The following is a 16,185-nucleotide window of genomic DNA, read 5'->3' as shown; positions in this document are numbered from 1 at the left end:
ATCCCAGGCCCTGGGGCACCCACTGTGAGGGGCCTGAGGACCCTCCCAAACGAGCTCTTGGCATGGGGGCCGGGGGTCCTCCCCACGTGGTGTGCCCTGGGCTGCTCCCTGCGTCCCCGGGTCTCGGCATCCCCATTATCGGAGATCTGAGGCAGAGGTCCGCAACGGCCCTTCCTGCGTTAAAGTTCTCCTGTTCCAAGAAGGTGCGGGGCTTGCCTGTCTGGAAACCCACTCACCTGAGGTATCACCCACCACCCAGCAGCTCACTGAGCAGACAGCTCACCCCCTGGGCATCAGCCGCCAGGCCTCCCCGTACCCCCTCCCCAGCCACACGTCCCCTCCCTCCCTTCCACCTGGACCCGCCCTTTGAACCATCCACGGGGTTCTCCTTCTGCCGCCCAGGGGCTGCGATCCTTGAAAATCCCGTCGCCGCTGGTTGCCGTCCCCCCGTCTTTCTGTGGCCGGGCCCCCCCCCAGCCAGATGCTGTCGCTGCCCCATTCGTGAGCAAGGGCTGGCCCGGTAGCTGTGGCCGCCCGCCGGGTGGCCCCGGGCAGGATGACGGTGAGAAGGAGACCTGTGTCCATGGGCGGGGCGGGCAGGAGGCTCAAACAGGCTCAGAGAACCGCCCAGGGGCGCCTTCCCACAGAGGCCTCCCTCGGAGGCCAGGCCAGCAGGCCTCGGGGGAACTGAACAGTTCGGTTTGCTCTGCGGATCTGGACGGGCTGCAAATGCGCAGTTGCGTACCGGGCGCGCCGAGCCGGGCGACCTGGAGATGCTTCAGAGGGCTGGGAGCTGGGCCGGGCGGCCAGTTCACACGGCCATGGTCACTCACGCCACCTGCCTGCCGGTGGTCCCCCCCACCCCAGACCCTGCACACAGAGCGGAGCCTCCGAGCGCCAGCTCCTTGGCCGTGGGACGCACCCGCCAGCCAAGCGCCGGCCTCTCTCAACGTCAGATATTAATCAAACACATCCTGATAATGATCAATGGAGGCGGCTTGGCAGAGCGGTTCTGGCAGGGCTCCAGGCCCACCTCCAGCCACAGGAAAGTTGAGGATGGCAAAAGGGATCCTTGGCAAGGGACGGCACATTGTCCCCGGGCTGTGGGAAAGTGCTCCGTGCGCGAACGTTTCCTTAAAGCCAGCTTACAAGGAAACATTTGCGATGGCCTTATTAACCACTGCCAGCCTGGCTGAACGGGACACAAATCAATTAAGGCCCCATCCGCGGCCCAGACTCTGAGCGCCTGTAAGTGGCCCGACGGAGCCTCGCTGCCCCGGAGCAGGTGGTGGTATTTCTTTGGGTTTTCACACACGTTTCCAGGTTGCCACCGGGGAAGCCCAGCCCCCTCCCACCCCAAGCGCACTAAAGCTCCAGAGGGCTCTGGCTGGCATAGATGGGCAGCGGCTGCACACGGTGGGGGGCCTCGGGGCCGCCACGCAGGAATGTCGGGGCCTGGCGCAGGTTCTGAACCTGCCAGATGGCCCTGCATCCTGGGACCCAGGCTGGTAGCCAAGGAGGAGCCCTGGGGCTGGGTCCACAGCCCTCCAGGCCTCTGCACAAAGCCATTTGTCAAAGGTGTTTCCCAAACGTCTCTCGAAGGAGCTGCCCTTTGAGAGGCTGGCTTGGGCTCAAGCCAGGCAGAGCCGTCTGGGGCTCTTGGCAAGAGTACCAGCCATCCTGAGATCCAAAGCCCCTCTCTCTTGCTTGTCCCCGCTTCTCTGGGCCAGGTGAGCAAGCCGCAGGGCACCAGGGGCCGGCGAGGCCAGGGTTGTCTGACCCAGACGACCACACGGGGGTGGGGGTGGGACCCCCCCGAGCCAAGCGACCCCCCGTCACACAAGCTCCACGGAGGGGCCCCCTCAAACAGGAGCTTTCCCAGCACCCCACTCCGTGTGGGATCGTTAGCTATTTGGCAGAGAGGCCCGGAGCGAGGGGGTGTGAAGCCAGAGGGAAGGGAGACCCTGCCGGCTGATGTGGCGTCGGCATCGAGAAGGAAAGACGGTCATGCAGGCACGAGGGGGTACCGTAAAACCAACAAAATGTGAATTCCTCTCCATGGGGGCCCGTTTCTGAACAAGGAGACTAGGTGCAAACAGATGCATGCTTTTCGCCATGCGGCAGGGACGCTGGCAGCCTGGTGGTCACACTGCCCACATTTGTCTTCTGGTGGTGGCCACACTTCCACATGGCCCAGTATCCTAGCAGCCCAGCATCCGAGAAAAGACTCTGGGATGTCACTGATGCCGGGAAAGCCTGCATTTCCCACTCCTGACGTCACCTGTGCCACCCTGCTAGGACAATTCACCTCTAAAGGTGTCTGATAATTATAATAGTTTCCCAGGTTCGTCCTGTTGGCACTCACCATTAATAATGCCAATAAAACCTATGTTGGACCAAAGTATTCGGGAGAGAGACAAGGTCCGCAAGACTCTCCTTGACCACCTCCAGGGGCTGGGACCCAAGCCACACACTCAGTGAGGCTGGTCTGTGGTGAGCGCCGGCCCTGGGCCAGGCACTGGGGGCCATGGCGGGGAGGGGGCTTCCGGCTGGTCTCTGGTCCGTCCTCACTGCAGGCCGGCCAGGTGGGCACGATCGTTATCCCATCCTGCAGATAAGACAACCGAGGTACAAGGGATTTGCGCAGCCACCGGACGGCAGGACCGGGACCCTCGGCCATTCCCCAGGACGCTGCTCCTGGCCCCACACTAACCGTCTCTTCTCTGTCCTCTCCATTTCCTTCAGAGAATCAGGCACTGACGTCAGTGTGGTGGTGACGTCAGCAGACCCATTTTACAGACACAGACACTAAGGCCAAGCAGGCTCAGTAACTCGCCAAGACCAAACAGCTACCAAACGGCAAGGCCGGCGTTGGAACCCAAATTGGGCACCAAACTCCAGCCCTGATTCCTGCAGCCCCTCCACGTTGAGTCCCCTTGTGTCCAGCACGCGGCCACTGGAAGCTCTGCTGGGTTCATTGACGTCCCCCCACCCCCGAACCTCAGCACGTGACCTTATTTGAAAACAGGGCCTTCGCGGATGTGACTAAGATGAGGTCACCTGGGTTAGGGTGGGCCCTAAAGCCCGTGAGTAGCATCCTTATAAGAAGAGAGAACCCAGACAAGGGACAGCCACGTGAAGACAAGGCAGAGGCTAGAGGGATGCAGCCACAAGCCAAGGATTGCCGGTGCGGCCCCAGAAGCTAGAGGAGGCAGGAAGGATCATCCCTCAGCGCCTTCGGGGGGAGAGTGGCCACGACAACACCTTGATCTAGGACTTCTGGCCTCCAGGCTGTGAGAGGAGAAACCGCTGTTGTTTAAAGCCACCCAGTTGTGATGCTTTGCTCCAGCCTCCCGGGAAGTTAGTACTTCACCCCAGCACCCTGTGTTCCGGGAGGATGAGTCATGCAGGTCAGCTTCCGCCCTGCCACGTGAACTTTCTCTTCCTGCCACGTTACCAGTTGACTGGGGATGTGGGTGAGCTTGGTTCTGGAAAAAGAGAAACAGGTGCCAGAACTCTCCACCAAGGAGCACGGGTCCCAGGCCACGAAGGACGGCCGATCCTCCCGCCAGGACCCAGGAGGGGCCCTTCTCCAGCCTGGGTGGCCTCACCGCCACCCCCAGCCCCCCTCCCCCGCCGCGGTCCACCCGACAGGCAGGGGCAGAGCTTCGTCCTGCACACCTTCGCGGCCACGTGGTCAAGCGGTCACTGCCCTTTAGTCATGCGGCAGAATTATGTACCCAGTGGAAAGCGAGACCATCCGGTCCCAAGCGCCCCCAAACACGTTCCTCGTGTCTCAAAACAGTGCCAAAGGCACCTGATCAGGGTGAGGGCGTTCCCAGAGCAGGGTCTCCCAGCCCTGCGAGACCCTCCTCGAGGCCCCAGTGCAGGCCTGTCTCCTGCCCCTGCCAACCCGCGTCGGGCTCTGCAAGAGATTCGGCCCGTTTCCCTCAAGCCCCTCACCCCACGACACCTCTGGACACCTCTGACGGTAACCATATCCCCCTCCTTCTGAGCTAAAATCAGTCTCACCGGGGTGACCTCTAACCCTGGACAATCCCCAACATAAGCGGCCAACACTTTGGTTTCCGGAAGCAGCCAGCCAGGCACGCACAGGGGGTGGGGTGTTGATGCTGCGGGGGAGGTGTTCTGGAATGTTCTCAGCCCCAGTTCCCTCCTCTGTAAGACAGAAATGAGAACGCATGAGCCTCTGGGGGCAAAGAGAGATGCCCTCGGCAGGCACCCGTCTGCCCTGATGCTGGCCGAGCCCCCAGAGGTTTATTTAACCGTTTTTCCAAGGATGTGAGCTCGGGTCCCTTTCACTCCCCTCCTTGTTGATTTCCCTGGAGCACAGATGGCGAGCCAGAATCTCTTCCAGCCGCTGGGGTGGGAGGTTGCTGGCCCTGGACAGAGAAGAGTTGGGATCTGTCCCCCTGTTACCTCGTGGTCCATCGTCCTAGCTACACCCTGGTACCTCCCAGGCACCACTCAGCCACGCCTCCAGGGCCTGGGCCCACCTCACGGAGCCCCGTCTTTTGCTCCAGGGGGCAGGAACAGGAGTTGAGCCAGAGACAGCCAGCCCCCAGGGGTCTCTGGGCCCAGAGTAGACAGACTCGAGTCCCTCTGCCAACCAGGTGTGACTCAGCCCCGGTGCAGGTGACAACAAGCCTCTCCAGCGAGAGGCAGAGCAGATCCCACATCTGAGCACAGGACACACAGCCCTGGCAGACGACCAGGGACCCCTCCCCGCCTGACCCCGCCTGACCCCACCTGGGCCAAGTGGCCACACCTCCCACAGTGGGGGACCCCGGCAGGACAACGGGGTGCAAGGAGGGGGCGTGGTCCTCTCACCTCACCTTGCCCCCTTCCACCCAGCCCCGCAGCTGCTCAGAAGTGGGGCGGGGCAGCCCTGGGGGCGGGGCACGGGGTCAGGCCGCCATTCATTCATTCAGTCAAGAGATGCTTACAGAGCACCCACTACGTGCCTAGCAGTATTCTGGGCACCGGGGACTTGGCAGAGGATACAGTGAAGTCCTCGCCCTTGTGGAGTTTACATTCCGGTAAGGAAGGCAAACAACAGACAGATACCACACTCAAGGCACCGTGGGGAGGGGTCACACTGAAGAGACCTGGGGAGGCGGCGAGGGGGGATCCCACCCGAGACCCAGGTTCCTGGGAAATATGGCCGCACGAACCGAGCATCCATAGAAGTGCGAGGTCTTTCCAGCCACGACGGAGGGGCCCTCACTGCCCACCCCCAGCTCCCAGACTCTCCCTGCAGGCAGCTGAGGCGGACACCTCCGGTGCCCCTGCGGGGGAGACGGGGCTCCACGGTGCTACCGCAGCGGCCGGCAGGCGGGCCCGGCGCCGGGGTCACTCCAGACCCACCCAGAGGGGTTCCTGCGGCCAGAGAGGCCTGGGCCACCACCCTGCCCGCCAGACGGCGCAGGCCGCCGAGTGTGGTCACGCCGTCCCCCCACTTTCAGGCCAGGTTGCCCTCCGTCGCATAGCCTGCAGTTCAGCAGGTGTTTACTGTCGGCCCAGACACATCACTGCCACCACTCCGGTCCCCTGGCGTCCCTCAGACCAGCTAAAGCAGTGACAAGTGAGCCCTAAAGGAGGTAGTGCCCGCCAGAGGACGTTCCCAGCACAGGCCTGGGAGCCAGGAAGGCTGCAGGAGGAGGAGACCCTTTGCAGAGAAGGAAGGGGGGAAAGTTCCAGACTGGGGCACCTGGCCCCGGGCTGAGTGGGGCGGCACTGGAGTTGGGGTGGGAATGGGGGTGGTCTAGGCCAGGCCTCCAGGGACCCCCGTCGCTGGAGCTCTGCTGCCCTCTGCTGGCCAGCTCTGGTACTGCGTACATGCCAGGGAGCATCTCCGGGCGTGTCCTACCTGGCCCTCTGCAGAGCCCTGCCTCTGGATGCCCAGGGCCTCTGTCTCCAGCCCCCACCTGTATGCAAATCACCTGTGGGACCCCCAGCCCACTGCCAGCAGGGGCAGCAGGAAGAACCTGCATTTGCTGTCACCTGAGTGTCTGGTGGATTGACAAGGTGCCCGCTCCAGGCTCACAGGCAGCCCTTCCATCCTATCTCGCACACCGGGCAACTAAGGCCAGAGGAGAGAAGGGGCCCCGTCACAGAGCAGGGTCCTACTGGGCTGGGGTCAAGCCCTGGCCTGTGTGACCTCCAAGCCATATGGTCACCTGTGCTCTGCTGTGGCTCAGCAAATCTCCCACTCAGTCAGTGGGCCTCCTGGGAGGTCCCCTAGACCCCCTGTGGCTTACAGGGCCACACTAGGACGACTGGTAGCCCACGGGTGGTTGGAACGCCCACCTCCACCGCGCAGCCGCAGGCCTGACACGTGGACCCATGCCTTAGGGCCCAGGGCAGGCTGTTTGGATTGTTCCCGTGGTACCTGGACCCCGAAAGTCACCACATGCATCTTCTTCCAGGCTCACCCAGGCTCACCCTTGGGGCCACCACTTAGGAGGTCCCCAGACCCAGGCTGCTTGGGCCTAGGTATGTCCCAGAAGTTGCTTTGGGTCACCTCACTAAGAACAGCGGGAAACAGGACAGAGTATCATCTGTTTTGCTTTTTTTTCCCTTGAGCACTGGCCCCACTGGACGGGTCTGGGCCACCTGGAGCTTGTGATCTGAGGTCTCAACAAGCTTAGCAAAAAAGAAAAGCTGCAGCCGCTTCACACATTGTCAGGGGCTGCGCGAGTGCCCTGGGGTGGCCGTGACGAGGGATCACGAACGGCGCTTTGGGCACTCTTCCCAAAGACTCTAGGGGAAGGTCCTTCTTCCGGGGGCTCCAGGCACCCTGTGCTTGTGGCCACATCCCTCCAGCCTTGCTTCCGTGGCCACGTGGCCACGTGGCCTCTCCTCCGTGTGTCTCTGCGTCCTCTCCTCTTCCTGTACAGACACCTCACCCTGTTCAGGGTCCACCTTCAATCCAGGGTGACTTCGTCTCAAGATCCTTAACATATCACATCTGCAGAGACTATTTCCATATAAGCGCACATTCACAGGTACCAGGGGTAAGGACTCGGACATATATTTTGGGAGGGGTCGCCACTGATTTCCCTGCGGTGGTGCCAAGGAAGGGAACACCCCAGTGGCTCCCAGAGTCCTGCCCCTAGCCAGCAGCAAGAGCATCCCCTAGGAACTGGTTAGAAATGCAAATTCCCAGGCCGATCTCCCCAGGCCTGCTGAATCAGAAACTCCAGGGTGGAGCCCAGCAAGCTGTGTTCTGTAAGCCCTCCAGGCACCCTGAGATGTGCTCAAGCTTGGGGACCACCTAAATGATACCAGAAAACATCCCTTCCTGCCTCACTAACCCATACGCACAAGAGTCCTGCTTGGGGTTGCACTGGGTGCCACGTTTACTGGGACTCATTTTACTTATTGGGATTGAGGAGGCATGAGACATCTCGTTCCCAGGCCCACACCCACCTGTGACTCAGGGGTGCGGTCAGTGGTGGAACAGAGAGAAAGGGCAGTAGGAACTGGGGAGGGGGTTCATTCCTGCGGGGGGACCAGAGAGGCCTCCTGGCAGAGGGGGCTGGGCCAGCCCCCCCCAGCCACGGCTGACATCAGAACTGAGCTACTTTCACCATGCTAAGTCAGCGACCACGGGGAAGAATCCTGCCACGGTTCTGGCCTGTGAGCGTGCATGGGAAAAATCAAACTCTGAGGGCTTCCCTGGTGGTGCAGTGGTTAAGAATCTGCCTGCCAATGCAGGGGACGCGGGTTTGATCCCCGGTCCGGGAAGATCCCACATGCCGTGGAGCAACTAAGCCCGTGTGCCACAACTACTGAGCCTGCGCTCTAGAACCCGCGAGCCACAACTACTGAGTCCACATGCCACAACTACTGAAGCCCGCGCGCGACTAGAGCCTGTGCTCCACAACAAGAGAAGCCACCGCAGTGAGAAGCCCGGGCACCACAACGAAGAGTAGCCCCCGCTTGCCACAACTAGAGAAAGCCCGTGTGCAGCAACAAAGACAATAAATAAATTTATTTTTTTTAAAAAAATCAAACCCCATTGCGTCATTCCCTTCTATATGAACACAGGCCACAAGCCAGGGTAACAGTAGGACCACTGGCCCGTCATCAGCAGAAATCACAGGCACATTTCTCACTGTGGCCACTGTTGCCCATGTCTCAAAACAGGCTGTGGGGCTGCTCCGTCACACATGCGGGTCTGCTGCTGTTTTGTTGACAACTTTTCAATATCATTTCCTTGCACCCCGTGTTTTTTAGGTTATGTTTTTGGCAGGTGCCCAAGGGTCACTGGCATCACGAGGGCTATAGGCTTTAACCCTCTGTCCAATCTAGAACTTTCTAGTTCATTTTAAAGCAGTTTGCACCTACTTTTTCCACAATCAGGACATAGTATGGAGGGAAGGGTGGGCATTCAGTCCTTTCTTTAAACATCTCTCACGTTCCCGCCATCCAGAGGAAAGACCCACCGGCCCGAGAATTTCTGGGTTTGCGTCTGTGCAGACACACCAGCGGGGGATGCTACAGATGATGTTTCCACCTGCGCCCGAGAGGCGTGACATCCCAAGGTCGGAGCCGTTTGGACGTAAAAAGTATCGACAAAGGAGAGGGATAAAAACCAGCTCCCCGATTCTTAAGCCCCCTTGTCCACTTGAGACGAGAAAGCGCCCAGAGAGGGAGTAGGCAGGATTTGCGCCGCTGTGCTGCACCCCTTCCCCACATCTGACAACACCACACTGTACTGGGCTCAGGGTCCCCTGGAGGGCTGTAGCCCACAGCTGGGGACATGCACCGAGGCCAAAGCCAGACGGCAGCACCCCCAGACTCCAGTCAGTGGGGCCAGGACCACCTGAGGCTTCCTGGGGCCAGGTGTGGGCGATGCGGGAAGGGGAGAGGATGCTGGATGGAGCCGTTTGAAGACCTGTCCAAAGGGACCCCTGGGAGGACAAGGGTCTCCAGCGGCGAGTGTCACCCCCGGGGACAGGCATGGCACCTGTCACAAGAGGCACTGGACGGGTAGGAGGGACCCAGCAGAGCCCCAAGGAGTCAGCTCTGAACTTGCGCCACCTTCATCCACCCGGGAAACCGTGCCCTTCACCCGGCGCCTCCTCTCCCCTGAGCCCACTGCGGGGCGGGGCCTCCGTCCGCAAATCAGGAAGGAAGAGCCGGGAGGGAAAAAGCAGTGACCACATGCCGGAGCTCCGGCCATGGCCCGCGGGGCGTGTCCGGTGGAGCTGGGAGCACCCCAGCCTCCTCCCTCCCCCTTCCCTCTGCTGTGCACTTCTCCAGGTGCTGCTGTGGGGCAGGAGAAAGGAGGGCACGCGAGCCTGTGCTCATCCACATCCTTGGACACAAGGTTCTTCGTGCCTCCCTCCCTTGAATGGTGGGACACCTGTATGGACTTCGGAAACTGACTATCAGAGCCAGAGTTTTACTTTCTTTTTGGTTTTTTTTCTGTTTGGTTGGTTGGTTGGTTTTTTCTTTTTATCTTTTTCTTTTTCTTTTTTTTTTCTTTTCTTTTGGCCGTACCACGCGGCATGCGGGATCTTCCCCGACCAGGGATCAAACCCATGCCCCCCGCAGTGGAAGCACGGAGTCTGAACCACTGGACCGCCAGGGAAGTCCTATTTCTTCTTGTTTTACGTTAAGGACCTGTGAAATTTTGGAGAGGCTAAATTGACCGTGTGCCCTGGGTGTGCCTCACAACCCCGTCTGTGTCCAGGGCTGGACCCTGCCTTTCTCCTAAGTGAGAAAGGGAGCTCATGAAAGCTCACAGGTGGGGCGGGTGAAACTCCCAGACAGAGGGAGCCCACTGGCCTCAGTGACCCAGCCCAGGGGCCTGGACTCTGTCCCCAGGTGGAGGAGGTGGGGCTGACGGGGCCTCTGAGGATGTTCCTAAACATCCAAGTACAGGTGATACGCTAGGTATCACCGGGTACCCGGCACTGGGCGGGGGGAGGGGAGGGGGATCCCCAACGGAAGGTTCAGCCCTTCCAGGTGGAGCCCACCCAGAGCCCCTCCCTGCCTCAGCCACTGCCAAGCTCAGGGTGACAAGGTGCTCGCCGAGTGGCCCGTTGACAGCTGAGGACATGAGTACAGAGAAGCCAGTGGTCCACTAAGACCCACAGTCATTGTGGCCGAGCCAAGGGCTGGAAACCCAGGAGCCAACACATGGGAAATTCAGGGCCACAGCCGTGAGGACAGCAGGCTGAGAGCACCTGGCCTCCGAGACAGCCCTGGGCTCATACTCTGCCTTGCCACCTGTGGGCTTGGGCCCCTGAATCCCTTGTGCCTCAGTTTCCCCACTTGCAAGACGGGGACAATGAACCCCACCTACAAAGAGCTCAGAAGTGCTATTTGCACGTGTCTGAAGTGCAAATACTGCACCTGAGCCAGCACAAGGGCTTCCTAGACGTCATTTCTGCAGCCGCCTACCCATCTCCTTTTCCAGTGAGGGAACCAGTGCCCAGGAAGGCCAACCACGTGTCCCGGCATGCAGAAGGCAGGGTGCAGACCCAGGCCTAGATTCCGGGTGCCCTGGGCTACTTTGGATAGTGGCTAAGACGGGAGAAAGTCACAAGGAGCCCAGCCTGCGCCCTGAAGGTCACCTCATCATGCGTGCCACCTCCCACCTCCTGTAGTGACACAAGGAGCCCACCAGGGCCTCAGGGACTCTGCCAGTCCTGCAAGTTACACCTGACGCTCCAGCACTTGCTCTGTGAATTCTCCCACTGATGCACAGGGGGATGGAAACAGAGACAAGCCTGGGCCAGGAGAGCAGGCAACGCCATCACCAGCTGTGTGGCCATGAGCAAGTCACCCAACCTCTCTGTTGCCTCAGTTTCCCCACCTGTCAGGGGTGCCACAGCTGGGGACTTCTCAGGATTAAACAAGCCAGTGTAAAGTGCTCAGAAAAGCATCCGCAGAGAGCAAGCACTCAAACCGTGGTTTTTATTGTGACTAATTATCACTGTAACTATTATTCTCCTGAGGGTTGCCTTAAGGGAAATAAAATGCTGACACCTTCTGTGTGCGCTGCTTCAGACTTGAAAGGAGGTGTTTTCACAACCTTACCTCATGGGGCCCCCATGGTAAGCCCTGAAACACGCAGATGACAAAACCAAGGCTGGGGAGGCTGCAGTGGGTACGGGCTCGTTTCCCTTTTCCCAGAGGCTGCCAGGAAGCTCGGAGCTGGCCTGCAGCAGCAGCAGGTCCTCAGGTGTGTTTGCAGTCCCTTCCCTTCCTCCTGGCCCCACCTCTTCTGTTTTCACCCCCTTTCACTTCTCTCTCCCACTTCTCTTGTTGGCTGCCGGCTTGAGTGTGGCTGCCCAGGTTTCCTGCTGCTCTGTGTGTGTTCTGGTACACAGTGACCCCCAGGACGTATTTGTAGAGCAAATGCTAGTGTTTGACGCGGGACTCCTTGTGTCCTCTCCGGCATTAGATGGTGTGAATAGCTGCGGATTCTTTCACGCACAGATATTGGGTGTGCGCCAGCTACACCCTAAGCACCGCAGGCCCTGGGGACAGAGGAGGGAGTGGAAACACCCCACTGTGGGCAGGGGGAGTCCAGGGGGGGCAGCGTGAGAACACAGGACTGTGGACCGGGGAGCGGGTGGCCGGACCCCCATCTCTCCCCACTTCTAGCCCGGGGGCCCTTGGCGCTGTCCCAGCCCACTCCACCCAGCCCACCCGAGACTGGGCGGGGCCCTCAGCGTCCAGCCGGCTCTCCACGGCCAGTCACACAGTTAGGGCACAGACCCTGAGCCAAGGATGGGCGGCACCGTCTGCCTGGACCCTGCTGACCAAGGCGTGCATCCTGTTGAGCTGACATCTTTCCCTGAATCCTCTGCCCAGAGCGGACAGTTTGGGCAAGTCTGACCACCCAGAAAGGGGTCCTTTCTGTAATAGCTCCCTCCCAAAATGTTGCTTTTTAAAAATTTACCACCAGCAGCTGTGTGTGCTCGTTACATACTTGCTAACAGAAAGCAAACAAGGGAAGGGGTGGGAGCTTCTCTACCTGTGGTCTCCGGACCGGCAGCTGCATCACCTGGGAACTATTAGGAATGCAGGTTCCCAGGCCCAGGATGCTGTGTGCTTGGGGCCCAGGACTGGTGTTAACAAGCCCTCCTCCGGGGGATCCCGAGGCTCCCGCAGGTCAGAGCCAATGGCAGAGACTCCTGCCCGACGCTCAGCCCTCAGCTGGCACCAGGCTTCAGCAGTGGGTGCGGCTGTAGAATGGCCTCGGCCGTGGATTCTGGTGTCGGCAGCTCCCGTATCCCCACACATCTTCCTGCCCGTTAAACTGCGATGAAAAAGCAAAGGCCAGGCAGGTCTGGCTCACCTGGCGACAGGTGTTGCAGGGCCCAGGCACGGATTAGCCAACTGCTGTTGGACCCAGGGCAGCAGCCGGGCGGCCCGGGTCCCGCAGGTGTGGGCCAGCCGCCCTGGTGCGGCTCCGATTGTGTTTCCCAGGAGAATAGCTCGGCCGAACGTGATCAGAGGGCCGGGGGGACGCAGCATCTGCTGGCCACTTTGATGTGAGGGCCGTTGTGAGCCCCACGCCCCCTTCTTTGGTTTTTAAGAGTGGCGTAGTGTGCCTGCCTTCCACTTTTTTGTTTTAAGCGAGGAATTGTTCTCATGTTTTAATAAGAACCACCAATTATCAGCAAGGCAGGAAACCAAACCCTGGCTGTTTTGGTGAAAGACAAGATTCGGAGGAGACCACATGAAAGACCCACACCCGCTTGCTGGGACTCCGCTCCGAGGTTCCACCGGCAGATCGGGCCCCGGGCCTGGACCCCGCCCGGCTGCCAGGGCTGGGGGGCGGCGCGTGGGAGGGGGTCCGGGAAGGGACCTCGGTGGCCACTGTTGCTCCCACGAGGAACCTGGGCCTGCGGGGCTGGCAGAAACCCCACACACAGATGCTGCTGGCCGCCTCTAGGGCGCACAGAGCCCCCCAGCCCGCCCCATGCCCCCGCTGCTGCCCACTGCCCTCGTCCAGGGGGCCACGCCTGTCCCCCACTCAAAGCCAAGGCTACAGCCACTCCCCTTCTCACCCCTGCATCCCTGGATCTTCCCCAGAGTCCACACAATTTCTCCCACGTAAATAACCGACGTCGTCTTGAGCCCCCTGCCTTCCAACCATCGCTCCCATGTCTCTGCTCCCCTTGGCAACAAAATTCCCAGGGGGAGCTGCCCATACCCTGTGTCTTCAACTCCCCTCCTTTTGTGCTCTTCCGTTGTTATATTTTAATATATTACATTTTGGTATGTACAAAAGAATATACAGTAAGTCCCCTACATACGAACGAGTTTCATTACAAGAGCACGTTCGTAAGTCCAATTTGTTTGTTAAGTCCAACGAAGTTAGCCTAGGTACCCAACTAACACAGTCGGCTATATACCGCTGCTTTTACACTCGCTTCTGGACATCCTGGGCTTGAAATAAAAATACTGTACTACTGTACTCTATTATAAAGTACACAAAAGCACAGCCACTTGTAGAGGATGCACGCACGTGACAATGTACGCCAGACACGTGAACTAACTTATGTGATTGGACATGCGAACACACATTCGCATCTTTGAAAGTTCGCAACTTGAAGGTTCGTTAGTAGGGGACTTACCGTATGTAAATGTGTGTCCATTATAAAGTTTAATTACACACCCATATCACCCAGATGGTCCTTCTCACTCTGCCCCCGTCTCCCCAGCACTGACCCCTCTGCTGGATTACAGGCTGCCCCTGTGTTTCACTTTTAAGTAATCCTACTGCCAATGTGTACATGCTCACACTATAGGGTTTAACTGTGGTTTTGAATTTTATAAATAATATGGTGCCACACGGAGTCTTCTGGAACTTGCTTTGTTCACTCGACATTGTGTTTCTAAGACTTGGTCACGTAGTTGTTTGTGGTTGGAGATCGTCTATGTTCACTGCTGCAATAATATTCCACTGCATGAATAAACCTCAGCGTATGTGCATTCTGTTGGGGACATCTAGGTTGTGTCCATCTCTCTGCAGGGCTCACTTTGCTCTTTTGGACATTTTACCACCTGGCACACATGGGCAGGGGCTTCTCTTGAGTGTGTACCTTGCAGGAGAATAAGGTATGTCATATTCAACTACAATAAATAAAGCCAAATTGTTTTCCAGAGAAACTGAGTCCATTTAAATTTCCTCCAAGTATATATAAAAGTTCTAATCATTCACTTGGTTAGACTTCAATTCTGACCTTGTAGTGACAGTGAAATTATTGCCATGTGGTTTTACTCTGCGTGTCACTAATTACTGGTGAGATCGAGCATCTTTTCACATACTTGCTGGACTTGGGAGTTTGCTTTTCTGTGAAAAGCCAGTTCAAGCCCATTTTTTTTCATTGGTTTCTTTGTCTTTTCCTTTCTAATTTGCAGGCGCTCTATATGTGGTCTAGATACAAGTCCTTCATCAGTTATATCCGTTACAAGTATCTTCTCCCAGGTTGTGCCTTGCCTACCTTATGGCATCTTTTCTTTTTCTTTTATTTATTTGGCTGCATCAGGTCTTAGTTGCGGCACGCGGTTTCTTTAGTTGCAGCATTCGGGATCTTAACTGCTTCTCTCTGGTGTGGGCAGCCCCGGGCCCAAGGTCCAGGCCACGGGCACCCACAGCACCCTGCCCTACCGGTGCCCCTGTGCTGCCCCACAGCCCTGCCCTCCCGCTCCAGCCATGCTCCCAGGTGGGTGCCAACCCCTTCCCCCTCCCCCCGGGCCTGCCCCCCCACCAGGCCGGCTGTCTCCAACCTACTTCCTGCCAACACCCAGCCCAGGGCTCCCCGGTCCCTGGAGACACAGACCCTGCCTCACACCCTAACCCAGGCCCCAGGGCTCCTCCAGCCACAGCCACCTCCCAGCCCGCTTCCTTCTGTCTTCATCAGGGCAGACACAGCAGCTCCCGATGTCCTCGACTCCTGCCACTGTGCTGGGCAATCCCAGGGTCCTACAGGGCTGAGCCCCCCTGCACCTGACACTCAGCCAGAGCGCTGGGGGATGACCAGGGCCGCTGCAGCACAGGAAACAACAGGAGACCTCACCAGGGCCGCAAGGGTGTAGTGAGAAATGCGAGCACATGTTCTTTGTCAAACGCATCTTTGGTGCGGCCGTGATATCCTCCTGAGCTCCACAGAGCGCTTGGCTGGGGACAGAGGACACCGGGAGCACTGCAAACCGGTGACCCCCACCCGCCCTGCCCCCCTTAACGAGCAGCCAAGCCCCAGCGCAGCCCTGAATTCGGCCCTAGTTCTCGTTCAGACAAAGGCTCAGAGGTTGGCATCACTTGACACGGGGAACTGACGCAGGGACGGGTGCCCCAGCTTGTGTTCAGAAGGCACCGGCACAGCAGGCACCAGCCCCGGCTTCAGCCGTGCCCCCCACCCTCCGAGGGCAGAGCCCGCGTCTCCCAGAGCCCAGCGTGGGCTGTCCGGAATTATCTGCCGCAGGACAGCATAATCAGAGGGGGCCTCTTTGCACACAAGACATGGAACGTGGACCCTCTGAGGTGGACCCTCAGCTGGGACCGGCACAAGGGCAGGGCAGAGGGCACATCGCCCACGACAACCAGGCTCACTCTGGGTGGACAAGCTTGCAGTGAGGCCGGGCTCCCAGCCTCGGATCACAGGTGGGTCACAGAGGAAGCAGGCCTCCACGGGGCCTGGGAAAAGCAAGGAGCTATCCCCTGGGGATCACGGGGTCCAGCTTACACTCAGTCAGGTCAACTGAACCTGAATCCACCACTAGATGGCGCTCAGACCTGGATGGGGGGTGGAAATACAGCCAGAAGGCACAGCAGCTGACCAGACAGGCCTCACCCTTGTCCCCAAAAGAGCAGGGCCTTGCTGAGGCAAGCTGGGTATCGACTTCTAAGCCATGCTCCATGAGGGCCTCCCCACCCAAAACCAGCCTTCCAGGAAGGCAGCCTGCACAGGGGGCAGGTCTGGGAGAGTCCTGTCTACCTCCAAAGGTCCCCAAAACCTGAGGAATATTGGGTGAATGCCCACAATTTCAGAAAAACTCCGGGATCAGAAACCACAATGCGCTTGGATACACAGAACGTTACCAGCAGTCAGAAAACCTCAAGCAGTTGGATTTCGTGACATTTTAGAAGTGCCGTTTTTTAGTTAAGCTTTCCTCTCATCCCACTTCCCA

The sequence above is a fragment of the Balaenoptera ricei genome, chromosome 8 (assembly GCF_028023285.1).
Source record: "Balaenoptera ricei isolate mBalRic1 chromosome 8, mBalRic1.hap2, whole genome shotgun sequence".
Taxonomy (NCBI): domain Eukaryota; kingdom Metazoa; phylum Chordata; class Mammalia; order Artiodactyla; family Balaenopteridae; genus Balaenoptera; species Balaenoptera ricei.
Note: the sequence above shows the minus strand (reverse complement) of the source record.